This window comes from Poecile atricapillus, chromosome 8 (genome assembly GCF_030490865.1).
Source record: "Poecile atricapillus isolate bPoeAtr1 chromosome 8, bPoeAtr1.hap1, whole genome shotgun sequence".
Taxonomy (NCBI): Eukaryota; Metazoa; Chordata; class Aves; order Passeriformes; family Paridae; genus Poecile; species Poecile atricapillus.
The window spans coordinates 27,112,195-27,127,091 of NC_081256.1; the positions used below are offsets into that span (position 1 = coordinate 27,112,195).

Genomic DNA, 14,897 nt, shown 5'->3' on the forward strand with positions numbered 1-14,897 from the left:
TTTTTTTTTTTCAATTAAATGTTCTATGTTCCTGTTTTTCAATGATGGATTGGTGAGCAAAGCATTACAAAGTGAAGCAATAGTCCTTGGTCAGGCAATTGGAGTTGTATTAAAGTGTCTTGTTTCCAAACCAAAAGTGGTGTTTGAAGTGTGAGCCTTAAATTTTGAGTGGGCTTTTAAAGAAGCTCTCAAAACCTCTTGATGGATGTATTTTCTTAGTCTTCAGTGGCACTGTGAAGCCCCTGAGTACAGCAGCATCTGAGCAGAAGGAAGTAGGAATCATTGGGAAGCTGACCTGGGCTGAAGGAAAGAGCAGCGCAGTTCCTGTTGTGCTGCTGAGCGTGGCTCTTCGGAAATCACGTAATTTCTCTGTGCCTTCTTTTCTGGGCTTCATTTCAGCATCTGTTCTTGTCCATGAAAAAACTTCTGTGTATTGAAGCAGGCAGTGCATAGTAATAAACCTTAAATATTGCTTCATGCAAGTTGTTTTGTACAATGCAAGCTTACACCCTTTTGTGTTCCCATGGGGCAGCTCAGACTTTAATCACCAAAATATCATAGGCAGTTGCTGGTGATTCCTGATTGATTCTTGCCTGGAGTTCAAAATCCCTGAAAAGAATACAGATTGCTCTTTAAATACATTTCTGCTGCCAGCTTGTTTACAAAAGCTAGCTATAGTTTGTAGAAACTACAGCAACTCCCCAAACACTTTTGGAGATAGAACACACAGAGGAATATACAAGGAAGGCACCTTCCCCAGCTGGAGTCTGTTAGGTTTTTTCAGACCATATTTCCAAAGGTCTCTTCACCTGATAAAATCATCTGGCTGATGTGTGTTGTAAGTTGCCTTTTTTTCAAAAAGAATGAAAGAAAAAAACACCAAAATGGAACTGTTTGGTATTGTTTGTTTGCTGAAGCAGCCTTTTATAATCTTAAGGTAGAAATACCAAAGTTGTTTTCAGAAGTTTCTTAAAATCCTGTATTTTCAAATGCTTCATGAATAAAAGTGATTGCTATTTGAGAAAGGCTTTTGACTGTCTGCTTAGTCAGACTGTTTTGACAAAAGCAGCTTTTCTAATTTTGACATGTGCTCCATATGTTTTATCTGAGAGCACACAGGCAGTTCTGTCTGTCTGTGGATGCCCATCTTTGCAGCCTCCTGCCAGTGCCCTCGCCTACATTAGGTGTCTCTGGACTCAAACAAAGCAGGATTTGCATCAGTAAGTCAGTGCAGCCTGTGGGCATCATCCTGCAGCTCTGTGGGGAATGTAGGGAAGGTCAGACTTTTGGAGATGACAAACAGAATTTAGTGTGGGAATTTTTCACAAAAGGTTTTTTTTTTATTTTACATTTGGTTTTTGATATTGTATTTCCCATCTCATGTTTTACTCATTCTATTGCATATTGTTTAAACAGAAATATAAGTGCTTTTGCTTCAGAGATTGGGAAGATATTTTTTGCAAATGAAACAAAATGAATGATGAAGAGAAGATGATGAAAAGAAATGCCTACGGTTACTTAAAATGTAGTTTCTAAAGGTATAAAACAGGCTGAATTGTATCTGCACATGTCAAAACTGAGGGTTTGATGTGAGTGAAGTTAATGTGAAAATTGTGGGCCACATTTTCATTTTGAGTAAATGTGTTTTCTCTGCAACCTACAGCTCTAGTTGACATGACAGCCTTTCCAGCAGGAGAGGTACAGTGATTCTTACCATCCCTTCACACTGCAGAGGATACAGCTGGTGTCATGTTTTGACAGCCATTCCTTTGATGAAGACTTTTCCAGCCACAGGAGGGTATTTTCACAGATGCTGCCATCACTGTCTCTCAGCACTGACATTACCAATAGTAGGTTATAATACTAGATAAAGCTTACTTTTCATTAGAGGCGATGGAGGGCTCTAATTCTTTATTCATGTTTTATAGTTGGCATTTTGATTTTTGTCTGTTACTGGAAGACTTCATGGAAATCGAAAATCAATGAAATTATGCTAGTGCAAGAGAGCAGACAATATAAAACTTAATAACTAGAGCAAATGAGATTTCTAGTGAGACTCTTTACAACTTACTGAAAGCACAATGGTAAATCATTGGTATGTAAAGGAAATTAAGGTTTTGTTAAAGATTCAGCAGTGAGACTAGTCAGTGAAGGTATGTATGTTGTAGAACATACTTTTTCAAAGCTAGGAGGGATCCTGGTTTGAGATTTGTAACTTTATAAAAACCTTAGCAATTTTAGTCCATTAGTTGTAAATTAAAAAATACCTCTTGATATTAACCATGCTAATGTCACCCAAATATATGAAGAAATATTATTTTAAGCAGTTATCTGCAGTGACTGGATAATTCACATTATTATGTTTATTTTCTTTCTATGGCAGTCTTTCTTTGAGGACAGAGAGAAGATCTGACTTAGATTACATAAATTCTGTGTAGTTATATATCTTGTGAATTATTTGGCAAATTTTGCCATGATGTTCCATTGCCAAACGTCTGGATGAAGTGTGGTGCTGCCATGGCAGGTCCCTGTTTTGTATTGCAGCACGGAAATGAGTGAGCAGTCTATGGCAACAAAAGTGGTTTCAGGTGCTGTACATTCCAGAAAGCAACTCCTGTGTTGATTCTCTTGTCAAATAATTGCCAAAATTTAGGCATTGGAATGATTCTGGTGTTCAAGCTGTAGGTTTATGGTCAAATACTGCTCAAAACACTCTTTAAATTTTAAGGTTTCCAAATGGTCTTTTTTTAACAATTATGACAGATCTTTCTTGTAACAAAGAGTTGGAGAATGAAGGGTGAAAGAGAAGCACAAGTTTGCAGATAAAACAAACTGGGATGCAGTTAAGACACAGGAGCACTGTCAGTTTCCATTTTGTGCTACATTTCCTGCAGATACAGACATATGTTTGCGTTTATTTGAGTCTTTTTGTGGTACTGCCTGGTTTGCTTTACTAAAAGCATGCATTCTACTGAGGATATTGTCTCATGAACATTTCCTTTTTCTGTCAGGATGGCTTCTACTAGAACAATATTTTCAGTGGTCTTTTTTTATCTTAGAGAAACAAATGTCTGATTCATTTTTCGAAAAAACCAGGAAGCTGTGAAGTAGACAGACTGGAAAAGAAATGCATAGTGTTACTTAAATTGTAATTTCTAAAGGTATAAAGCAAACTGGAAGTGACTTTTTGTTAGATTCTAAGGGGATATTACAGTTTTACTGTTTTTCTCCTATTATCTGAACTTCATGTGAACAACAATTTAAGATGATCTTCTTAAAAAACACCCCAAAACTCAAAAAGCACCTACTCATGTGAAAACTTCAGATGAAAGCAGCTTTAGTACAGCAGCACGTACTTTGAAAGCATGCAGCCTCTGCACCTTTGTGAGTGATGTTTTCTGTGCCCATGTTCAGTATTGCTGCTCTGGCTCTGACACAGATTTTGATCACAGCTAAGTAGTTCCCAGAGCAAGAGAAAAGACCAAATGGGGAGATTGAAGTTAGCAATTCTTTCTGGCATGTATCAGGTGAAGACTTTTTAAGAAAGGTATGACAAGATTAATGGATAAAATGTTCCATTTTAAGAGATTGAGAAGTCCTGCATATTACAGGATTTTTCAATCTAAGTTACAAAGTATGACTTTTTTTTTTTTTTTTCAATAGAAATGATTGAACCTCAGGGCAGATTATTCTCAGATTTGCATGCAGATCTGTTATTATGACTTTCTTGGGTGCTGAAAATATCCATGGACATTTTATACCTGTAGAAAGCAGAATGACTACATGTTGAAAGGGATGTGGAGCATTAAACTTCCCATAGCACAGTGATCACTGCAGTGGGATTCTGGTTCTAGGTGCATGCTATCCCAGGTGGTAACTCAGTGGCGAGGTGTTGATGCTGTGCTGTATTGCTGCTGCTAGTCTTGACCTTGCTGTGAATAATCTGGTCCTCCACCCAGTACCTTTGTTACTCTTCTTTTCTCCCTGGGGGTTCTTTACTGTTGCAGTAAATACAAAAATTAGAAATCACTGAAAAAATTATTCCCTTAGAAAAAGCATTGTGACAACTTAAAGATTAGTCCTTCCTGTTTTAATACCCATGACAAAGGGATGCATCCTAAGGAAAAGTCAAGATAAAAGACTTCTGTTATTCTTGCACTTTTGTACAGTGACAGATAGGAGGTGAACTTCCTCAGAACTGTAATGAAATAGCTCTGTTGAAAATATGTGAAGTTCAGTTTTGGCTTCTGCAGATAAGTAAAATACTGTGTGGAAAGATAATCTTGACTGTATTTATAAAGCACCTGTGAAGTGCAGAACCATCAGCAATGCCTCTGTCGTAATTGGTGGTTTTTTCTTGATGACTGTACTAGGAACAGCAGAGAAGAAAAGGCTGAACTAAAATTCCTCTTGGGGCCATATGGAAAGAAATATCACTGCAGTAATTCCGCCTGATACAGACCTGAATTTTTCCTCACTGTGTTGTGCAGGTCCCTGTTGTGGGTTGTGTTTTAGGTGCTGGCAGAAGGGAAATGTTTTCTAGTCACTCAGTTTGCAGCAGTTGTATCAAAAGGAAAAGTTGGAAAGGTGTTTCACCGCAGGGTCTTAGAGACAAAGCTATGTCAGTTTGTAAAATTTAATTTATATGTGACATTTTATATAAACCACGTGTTTTTAAGAAATTTATTTAATGTTAGCTCCTGAGAGTTTGCAGTTTGCAATTGAATTATTTCTTTGAGACATTTGAATAACTATTCCTTTGATAGTGTAATTGCAGATGGCATATGCAAGAGTCTTGACCTGCCAGATCATCTCTGCTAGGCCTAAATACATCTTGCAGAGATTTAATTGTACTTTCACTTCATGCTTATTATTAAAGTAATCTAAATCAAGAGGATGATCACTTTAAGCATAGGTGAAGCATACACAGTTGCTCTTCAGTTCACAGCTGGCTTGGCCTTTCTTTTCCGTATGAGGTCAAACCTCAGATACCTGGGTTAACTGTGACATGAAAAGGGGATGCAAATTTAAATCCAGGGTTGATAAATGACATACCTCCCGCTGCTTAATTTGGTCCAGTTTTTAGTTCCCCGTGCAACCTTTATTTTGACCCCTTTGTTTTGACAGGACTTAGTGTAAGCACTGTCAGACAGAAACTTCCATGAAAAGAGCAGGTAAACAATATCTTAGGTATTGGAAAATACCGTGGCATTGGAAATAAAAAAACCAAAGCAGGTGTAGTGGTTGAACCCAGTGGATGAGTAAGATGAGAGCAGGTTTTAAGGGAAATGTGGAGGGTAATTTCTGCCCTTCTCTTGGGGGTCTCTTGGCCGGGGTCTGGGGGCTGCTGGGGGTTCCTGAGGCTCCTGTGTCCTCCCTGGGAGGAGCAGGGAGCTGCTGCCCTGCCTGCTCTCCATTCCTGCTCCTGCTGCACCGTGGAGAGAGGGGCTGGAACCTCCTGCTGCTGCTCTGGCTTTCCCTGGCAGTGAGACAGGGAAGCAGCTCCGAACCGTTCCCTGTGTGAGCTCTGTCACAGCAATGCCAGCACCTCTGACCTCAGCTGTGCTGGAGTTGTGCCTTTGGGGGTGTCTGATGTGTAGCTTCAGTCCCAGTTCAGCTTATCTAAGAAAAAAGACTGATTTTCTTTTGGCTAATGTAAGCTGAATTGAAAACAAAAACAGAGGATGATTGCTCTTAGTACTCAGGTAATAATCTAATTACTTTCATTAATGTGAATTATGAAACTGTCAACACATAGTTAAATTTTACAAGCTAAATTTTCTAATAGGACTGCTTTATTACTCTCCGCTGAACTCAGTATACCAATAAAACATCACAGATACTTATTAAGATGAGAGAATACCTTGCAGGTCATATCTTAATTTACATTTTCACAAAGCTTCTTTTCCCTCCTAGTGGTTTTTTTTTCTGGTCAGAGGTTCATTTTCACTTAATTTCATTTTCACTGTTTGACTTTGGATGTTACAAAGTCTTTGGCCTCTTTCGAAAAACCATAAAGGATTTTAAGACTTTGAATAACAAAATATAGTCCAGAAAAATATTTATATGTGAAATTGTAAAGGAGGGCAGACGTTCTGGATTTGTGCAGCTTGGAGAGGAGGGGGCTGAGGGGTGACCTGCCATGGCTGTGAGTTCTTCATGGGGGGAGCAGAGGGAGGTGCTGGGTGCTTCTCCCCATCCCCTGGGGATGGACAAAGGGGCTGGCAGAAAGCTGTGCTGAGGAAGCTCAAACTGGACATCAGGCTAAAGCTCTTCACTGAGAGGATGATCAAACACTAGAACAAGCTCCCCAGGGAAGTGGTCCCAAGCCCCTTGTTGGTCAAAGTGTTTGGATGACTCTCAGATACTGGTTTAACTTTTAGGTTGCCCTGAGTGGAGTCAGGAGTTGGACTGGATAATCCTCATGGGTCCCTTCCAGCTCAGGATATTATGTTTTTACTAAATAATTCTGCATTTCTTTAATAAGAAGTCCAGTTGAAATACAGGGAGACTGTTTTCCAGATAAGAAACTGGTCTAACATATTTCTTTCCTACTACATTTTAAAAAAGAGATTTTAGGTACCAGATTTTAAATGGTGTATTAGGAAGTTTTACAGTTTAATTAGGACACTGCCTTTTAAACTATATTTTTCAGTCAGTGTCAGCATTTTTTGTAGCTGTGATACAACATTTTAGTATTAAAAAAAGTCACACCTTTTCTGAGGGTGGCTACCATTTTTCTCCAGCCTCTCCATACACACACACATATCCCACACTACTCCCCAGTCAAAACTGTATGTTAGCCAGGTTAAATGTCTAGGCTAAACATTGCCTGATCAGTCACTCTCTTGCATTCCTAAATAAATAGATTTAGGGGCTGCATCTGACTTGCTAATAATATGTGTAATATGTGTAATTTGTGCTGCCTTCATTTCATGGCATTATTCCTTTTGAACGCAGCACAGTGTATTCCTGTGACACCTGCCCATCTTCTCATACCAGGAATCCTCAGACACGTGTTCCTTGCACCCCATTAGAAATCATGCACCTACATTGCTAAACATCTGATACTTTTATACATTATTCTGAGTTTAAGGGATGTCTTCCTTGTCCACATTTGTACTTAAAAATATCTCTTTTCAAAGAGACTGTGTTTGATTGGAATATTACTGCAGTGTCAGAAGTGACAGAAATTCCTTATGTTCAGCTAAATCTTACTTGAAATTCTGGTCTCATTTTTAAATTCTCATGTGCAGAAAGCACCAGAGCAGAACTGTCACCCTTCCTAAACTCAGGTCAACTGTCAGCTTTGAGACATCGTTTCTTTATTTTGGAAATGTTTTGTTTGAGGAAAGACCTGGTCTTTTAACCAGCTCCTGCTTTTCATCTGTTTTTCATGGCAAATGATCACATTTCCCAACCATTTGCAAACACTGACTGTCTGGCAGGATTTCCTGGATACACATTAGTTTTGAGATTGTAAAAGGTCAACTTTCTGAACTCTGGCAATTAGTGTGGTTATTTGTCCTGCCTTTTCTTCCATGGGAACTGATCAACTCATATGGAAGGGAGAAAAAGTGTCCAGGAAAAATTAATCTGCTAGCCAATCACCTCCACCATGAATCATAAAGAAAAAAATAATCCAAGTAGGACATTTCCTGACCTTTGTGTACTAAAACTTTGTGAACAGCTGGAACCAATATGTTTGGAGTCAGAGTTTTGTAAGAAGCTTCTGAAAAAGTTACTCATAACCTGACCCCATTTTTGTCTATTAAAGTGAGGTACTGAGGCCCTCGCAGCACATAACTCTAAGTTGAAGTTGTGTGAACAGAGGGCAGTGGATAACTAGTGCTGACTGTGAAAAGAACCATTTCTTTTAGACCTTATTTTTATATTCTCAGCTGACCTTCAAAATGAAAAGTAAGAGGGTAATAAAAACAGGTAAACCAACAGATGTTTATAGGAATTTGACCAATTTTAATTTGTTTCTTGTGACTCCACTGGAAGAAGTGATGGTATTTTTCTCGTGCATATGCCATATAAGAGATTGAAGCCATGAAAATTTTTCCGTGTTGTGAGGGAACCCTCTAAATGGGTTGTAGGGGATAGTGGAGAAGATGCTGGTGTTGATAATCAAGACAGGGTTTTGTCATTATTTGCATAGAATCCGTCAGACATTTCTTCAGGCCCTGAAATTGAGTGGTGTGTTTGAATATCAGGAGTCCTAATGGATTCCTTAATCTTACAGGGAAGAGGAAAGAGCCGTGCTTCACATCCCTTTAGCACCAGCAGTTGAGTTTGGTTGATTACTTTCCTTTTCCTCACCTTCTGAGGACTTAAAAAGAGGGCAACATTCTGTTCTACCTTTTGTCTATTTAAGAATTATGTATCTCCTGAATTGTCTGTTTTCCTTACTGTATTCTCAGTAGTGATTAAATGGTCCAAATGGAGGAAGTAAGATAAGTCCAGATGTATTCAAGGTCATGGTTATCTCAGCATTCATTTAAGTGAAGCAGATTTTCTCCTATTGAACTTATTTTACAGAGGAAATGCCAAAGGCATCCTGATAGATGCTTTCTCTGCCTGTGGATCCTTTCTTCTGCTGTGTGAATGAGATGTGAAAGTTTTGGATTTGCAGGGTTGGGGCTGGAGGGGAACGACAAGCAGCTTTGTTGATTGTTTTTGGGTAGGTGTGGATTCTCAGCCCCTCTGGTGTCTGCAGGAATGTCACCAATGCCACTGACTGGCAGGTGGGTCAGCAGAGACGCTGTGTGCAAGGTCTCTTAGACCCTGCAGAAATGCTTGGGCAGTACAACTCCATCAGGTAACCTTGTGTTCGTGTCCTTACTTACATACTGCACTGATAAAAGAAATTTGTAGCATTTATTTAACTTCAAGCACATAGGTTTGAAACAATGGTTCTTACAATTCTGTGATTAGTCTGCACCATACAAGACTTGAAAGGATAGAAAGGACCAAAACCCAGAATTTGTGGTTGGATAAAAATACAAGTGTGACGCATTGAATCATGGGCAAGTTAATAAAACTTCATTGTTTCCAGGTACCAGTCACAAAGTTGTTCCTGATGATATTTCAATAACAAATGATCTTCTAAAATACTGAGGGATTTGAGTGGCTTTATATTGTAAATAATTCTACCTGCCTCATAACCACTATTGAGGGAGATAAATATAGACCCAAAGTAATTTTGGGTCTAAACATATCTAAATAATTATGTCTGTGATATATTGAATGAAATTTGTTACCTAAACATTATATTTAGTTGGATATGTTGTAACTAAATCACAGGAGCAAATGCTTTTGCATTTGCTCTTTGGCAGACTAAAGTCTTATTTACAAGATGTAAATCTTGGTCTGAAGATTTGGGGATTTGGGCCATGGAGGGAAAAAAAAAAAAAATTAGTATCTAGTTTGGCTCTGTGTGTCTGTTGTGTTGTTGCTACTGGCATGCATATTAAAATATAAATATTGCTGTCTGTGAAGTTCAGAGAACAGAAGTTATTTTGGCCTTTTTGGAGCTTCATAAATATACTGACCTGAAAGCTGAGGTTGTGAGAATGGTCTCTGACTGTGAGCTGCAGTACCAGGAACTGCTTTGCACAAATGTGTGTATTTTGAGCCAGTGTTCAGTTTCTAGTGGATTGTCTGTTTGGGAAAACTATTCCTCAAACCCATCTGTGTTACTGTCTGGAAATCCTGACCAAGCAGTTCAAAAGTTTGTCATAAGAAAAAGTTAGAACAACCGCTCTGCATTTGTGGAAAGAAATTCTAGAGACTGTGATAAAATATTTTGTTGTCTTTTGAGGAAATGCTGTTCTCTGTATGATTTCAAAATCAGAAGGTAGGCAGGATGGGCCTACTTAGGGAGTAGAAAATAGTTTTATTTCTGCAACAAAAACCTTTTACAGAAGTGTACTTGAATATATTGCAATGATCTGACAGCTCTTGACAAGTTAGTTTCCAATTTCAAAGCAAAAACAGTGCATAATTGTTAGTTAAATAGCAAAATAGAGTCTTACTGATATTATGATAATTCAACCCTCTAAATTATCTGATTAAAAAATCAGCAGTACTAGAAAAAAATCCAGGGTTTTTTTTGTTTTTGTTTTTTTGTTTGTTTGGTTGGTTGGTTTGGGTTTTTTTGTTTATGAACATGCCAAAATGCACAATGCCCTGGAAACATTAATGGTGATTTTCTGACAGACTCAGAAAGAGACCCATGAAATAAAAATTTAGATTACAGAAGAGAGTTCTGGGAGTAAATTCTGTGGAATTGTACATTTCTCTGCCTCCAGCCAGCTAACATATAATGTTAGGTATTTTTTCTGGAGCTTCAAAGGTATTTTGTGTCCTGTTTTGCTGTGGGTTGTTTTTCTATCCTGCCACCTGTTCTTGCCTGGGCAGGATTTTCAGTGTGTCTGTATAAGGGGACTCTGTGTAGCTGAAGGGGGAGTTCTTGTTTATGTATTAATTCCTATTAAAATACAGAATATGTTAAAGTAATAACACCTTGTCTAGGAATGCCACCTTGGCAGTCAAAGATGGTTTATTAGCTTGGGCTACTTCTCCCATTCTTGTTACAAGACAGCACCAATTTATATTTTATGTATGCAAACCCTGATTGTTCATCATTATGGTCCCTTTTGATGTGGCTTTTATACTGGGGAAATGAGACATTCACTCACAAGAGCTGGTGATAGCCCTCTAGCTCAGGTAGAGGAGAGATAGTTACCTTTCATTCTATAACATGTTCAACAATTTCAGAATCTACAGGCATCTGAAAATGCCATGTATTTCTCACAAAAGAATGCTTTGTCTTCAGATTGCTGCATTTTCCCCTGAATCTAATAAATATGGTTTTAATAAAATCATTAATATCTCTTTAAATATGAGTGCTACAGGCACTCATCAAGTAAACAAATGCATTAATGCTATTATATATTCTATACACTAAAAAACCCTAAGAATTTTCTCAATAATAGCTTCATTCAGTACCTTTTTTTCTTTCTCTCAAGAACTGGGATTTCATCCAAATTCTAAAGGTTGTCAATAGAACTCAAAGGGTGTTTTGTATCCATTTGTATAACTAGTTTAATGTTTTTTAAGGCCTCCATGTACACCAACAATGGAATCAGTCAGTTACAGGGGAGCTTAGCAGGACATTCTCAAAGTTCTCTTCACAGCAAATTATGCTGAAACTAATTCCAGAAAAGAGCAACTCTCTTCACTGAAGGAGTTACTTAGCATAGCGTAATAAATATTCAAATACAGATGTAATGTTTCAGCTTCAAGATCACAGATGATGATGAACATGCAGCAGGAGAACAAAGTCCATGGTTCAATCAGTTTAATAATTACATTGTGGCTCCTCGTTAAAGCTTCATGTAATTTTCATGAAACATTATTGGTGTCTGAAAAAGCAAGTGCCATGATTAGCTAAAACTTGTGAGCTGGAGTACTGCAGTATCACTTCAGCTTCCACAGCAAGTGGCTTAATATTAGACTGTTATTAATTTCTGCACTCTAAAGGAAAGTGATTGAGAAATACTGGATTTTATATTTGTGTGTTTTTAGTGATGTAAGGAATGATATATTCTCATTCTCTCTAACTGTTTAACAGCAGAAATTAAATTGGGAACATGCATCTCTAAGCTCTTCCACCTAATAGCTATTTTAGTTCCACATGTATATCCTGGGTGTGTATTTTTGCAAAATATTATTAACATTTTGGCTTTGAATAAGGCAAAATTTGTGCATTCCTTATTAACAGTGAGTAATGTTGTCGTATAATTAAATTGCTGTGGCAGCAGATGTGTCTGAGCCCCTGGCTGTTTTGAGGTGTCCGTGGGGGCACCTCGAGTGCTTTGCAAGAGCTGTGGACACACAGTGGCTGCACCTGGTTACTCTGAAGTGCCAGCAAGTGCTTTGGAAGTGCCTGAAGAATAGAAAAAGTTCTTCCTTTTCAGAGAGGGAAGTTCTTAATACTAAAACCTTAGACGGCATGTGTCTTTTGATGTCTGATTTTGGTATAAAATGAAAATGCTGTAGATTTTTGTCAACCTCTCCCATTTTTCCTTCCTCTGCCAGAAATCAGAAGACCAGAACTGACTGTGAAATAAGCTGACACTGTCCCAGCCATTTCACAGCCGATGCTGTCCTGGCTGCAGAGCACTCTTGAGAGCAGTGGCCTGGCCCTGTCCTTCTCTTTTCAAATCTTCTTCTCCATTTTCTTCACATGGGGCTCAGGCAGATCAATCTGTTAATGTAGCTGAAACACTCAGCAAGGTTTGTTTCTGCAAGTTCACCAAGCTGACCGAGGTGTCCATCTGTATCCTCTGTCCCCACAGGCTGGACAAGAGCCACCAGCTCCTGCATCCTAACAGGATCTGCCAGGCTTCAGCTGGGACCTTAAACTACCTCATGCATCATTTGTGGTTTAGAATGCAGAAAAATAACTTGGTTTTATTTGTAACAGCCCAAGTGCCTTTTGGTCTGCCCCAGACATTAGGAAACATCAAGAAACCTCAACATCTTGAGGCAGCTGTGCTAAATAGCAGGAAATACCCTGTAGCTATCTGATTTTCCCGGTCTCAAAGTATTGTCCCATGGAATGAGCGTCTTACCCATTTGTCAAGTTGCGTCTTCAAAAGGTAGCTTAAAGGAAAGCCCTAGTCCTTTATCTTCTTTTCATATGTTTTAGTGCTTGCTGAAAAAAAAAGGTACATTTCTATCTCTATATAATTGCTTGAAAGGGTGTATGTATTTGAAAGTAAGACCCCCCTCCAAGCTATGCTAACACCCTTCTCCATGCCTCCCTGTGATTCATAATATGCACTCAGGGGTAGCTGAAGTCACTGGAAGCTGTGTTTTGAACACAAAAGCAATATGTACTTTGTAGATTCAGGGGCTAGATGTTTCACTGTATCCTGCTAAATATGCTGCACCCCTGATCTGTAGAATGGGGATAGCCTTGAAAAACCAAATGGAGATGTCTGAAGTTTCACTGTGATGATTTTCTCATTGTCTTTTAAAGACAGTTTATTACACTTGTCACTAGAACAGAGTGAAAATTTTGCAGTAGGTATGGGATGAGGCTGCATGTTCATTAAAGAAAATACTTCTTAGCACATCAGAAACAGAGCCTTTGAATAGTGAAATGTACTTAGTGAGCAAGACAGGTACTCTCTGAAAAAAGCATGTGATTAGATAATTAAAACTGTGATATCACAATGCTGGACTGCAGGGAATGAAGAGAAACTAACACTGAGTTAGTTGTGTTTATTGTGTTAAACTTTCCACATTCCTTTCTTTGGGGGGTAATGTGAATATAAACTGAAAAAAAGTCTGAGACATCTGCCAACATAATGACATTGATGCTTTGTCTGCACAGTCTGGCATGTAAACTGTTGATGCCAATCAAGAGTTTTCTCCAAACATTTTCTATGTGGGTTCATGCCAGCATGAAGCTCATTGTTTTTAGCAGGATGTGATTCAGATCATAATATAACTCAGTCCCATTTCCACTTAAGTTTGAATTTAACAGAACTGTAAGCAAGTGACAAGCCATAAAAATTGGGCTGTCGCTCCGAAATAGCAGGATTTTCAAGCACTTGTAAGAGAAGTGACTGTCTCTTACATGTTTGAAGGTACCTCCTACATCATGAGGACTGCTGCAGTCTACTTAAAGAGTTACAGTTACCAAATGTACAGGTGAATGCATGACATTAGGATATGGTGCTGTACTTTCTGTAAAGTCTTTTCATGTTGTGATGAGAGCAGAACTTGGCTCTCGAAATTTTCCAGGCTATAGTGAAAGAAGGGGAAAAGCAGCATGGCAAAGGAAAACATCCAGCTGCATCTATGGACAGGACACAGTATTCTCATCCACTTGTTGGACCACATCCTGCCTTTCCCAGCAAGAAGCATTCAAAATTTCTCTTTCAATATCCAGGAAAACACACAGCATATGTACAGTTTTTTTAATAAGAGGTAATCTAAAATGTTTCTCACCTACTGTTTTCTAGTGAACAATGAATTCCTTCTGCTTTTGGATTAGAGGGATGGCAGTAGCAGCAGTGCATCCCCTGGTGTGCAGAGCCAGCAGGTGCTGGCACAAGGTGACCTTGGTGGGACAGGCACGGGGCAGTGACCGCTTGTGTTCGGTCTGGGGACAGTTGCTGCTTGTTGTGGCACCCCCAGCAGTGCTCCCACCGGCTCCAGCAGCTGCCATTAGCTGCTGGAAAGTACTGCCTAATTATAGCATTTTCTTCATCCCCTTGATCCCCCTCAGAGATTCCTGGCCCTACCCTTGGCCAAACTCACCAGCTAAAGGCAAGGCACTCATGGAGGTATGACAGTGGCACTGCTGCTGCTGCCATCCTTAGGGAGGAGGTGATGTGTCTGTGCTGAGCAGTGGGTTTAGAGGTCTCTAAATGTCCCAGCAAACATAACTACTGTTGGTAAGCATTTAGCCCAGTTTGATAGTGTAGTGTCCTGTATATACATAAATTCCATTCATTTCTGTGAGAATTGGACATGTGCACATAAGGTAATTGTTTCTAAAGATAAAAATCATTCCCGTTCATATCTTGCGTTTTCCTCACCTGTGACTGTAAGACATAAAGATCACATAAAGAGGAATACTAGAACTAAGGTTTTTAAGAAGGAGATGATACTAGACTTTTACACATGCCCAATATTCTGTGAGTTTGTACACAGTTAGCCTTTTGCTGCTGCAATCCCGCATGGTGGTGGCTGCTGGAATAGTGTGGGGCTCTGGCTGTAGGTTTACCAGAAATTACACTGCAGTACCCTGAGCAAGATCATACAATAGACTCAAATATTGTGTCCCTGAGGTAATTTTCTTAAATTTAAAA

General features: G+C 39.0%; 1 protein-coding gene across 3 annotated transcripts in view; it reads left to right on the forward strand.

The window, feature by feature from the left end:
• The window catches only part of WWTR1 (WW domain containing transcription regulator 1), a 44,490-nt gene that overhangs the window by 6,424 nt on the left and 23,169 nt on the right, over nucleotides 1–14,897 (forward strand). The gene's annotated exons all lie outside the window — the stretch shown is intronic.